Raw genomic sequence first — 663 nt, 5'->3', positions numbered from 1 at the left:
TTGCATCTTGTGGTCGCACACCTACATACGAAAAACATATATGTACACATAGAATACTGAGTGAAAAGTTAATTTTGAAAAAGCCTAACCACCATAACATTCAGACTTGAGACTCCCTTGCGATTAAAATACAGATGTTTATCTCTTGACGGTGCCATTATCTTTACGTGAGTTCCATAAACTGCCATTTCCACACCAGGAATTTTTGATTTTCCAAAAAAATATGTTTTTTCTTCCTCGCTGGCGATCAAATCAATGGAAATTCATCTTGAACATAGCCTGTACTCAAGAATGTTGAGTACTTCATCTAATACAACACAAAACGTCGATTGGACCATATTTATATTGAAGTCCTTTCCAATACAATGTTGATAACCTTGTCTTTTGTCATTTCCAAATTAATTTTCGCATTCCCCCATGTTTAAATGAGTTAAGCATCCACCCCCTCTATTCGGTAAAACTGGCGCATCCTAATGCTACAGTGCAATTCACCACAGCTGATGACACTTCAACGCAACTCACCACACCTGTGCTCCTATCCTCTAAACAAAAAGGATAGACAACAGGAGAGGATAACACATTCGCTTACACACTGCGCCGCGTCGACATATTTCTCATATTTTACTCCGGCGACAAATCCGCCAGATCTCAACACAATTCGTC

At 39.1% G+C, this 663-nt stretch overlaps 1 long non-coding RNA gene across 1 annotated transcript; it reads left to right on the top strand.

Moving 5' to 3' along the window:
- Nucleotides 1-6: 6 nt before the first annotated feature.
- Nucleotides 7-430, top strand: LOC126754728 (uncharacterized). The gene is made up of 2 exons (XR_007666410.1): nucleotides 7-167; nucleotides 279-430. It is a non-coding gene; the product is annotated as an uncharacterized LOC126754728 (long non-coding RNA).
- The last annotated feature ends 233 nt before the right edge of the window (nucleotides 431-663 follow it).

The sequence above is a fragment of the Bactrocera neohumeralis genome, chromosome 4, assembly GCF_024586455.1.
Source record: "Bactrocera neohumeralis isolate Rockhampton chromosome 4, APGP_CSIRO_Bneo_wtdbg2-racon-allhic-juicebox.fasta_v2, whole genome shotgun sequence".
NCBI lineage: Eukaryota > Metazoa > Arthropoda > Insecta > Diptera > Tephritidae > Bactrocera > Bactrocera neohumeralis.
Note: the sequence above shows the minus strand (reverse complement) of the source record. Positions and strands in the feature narration are given on the sequence as shown.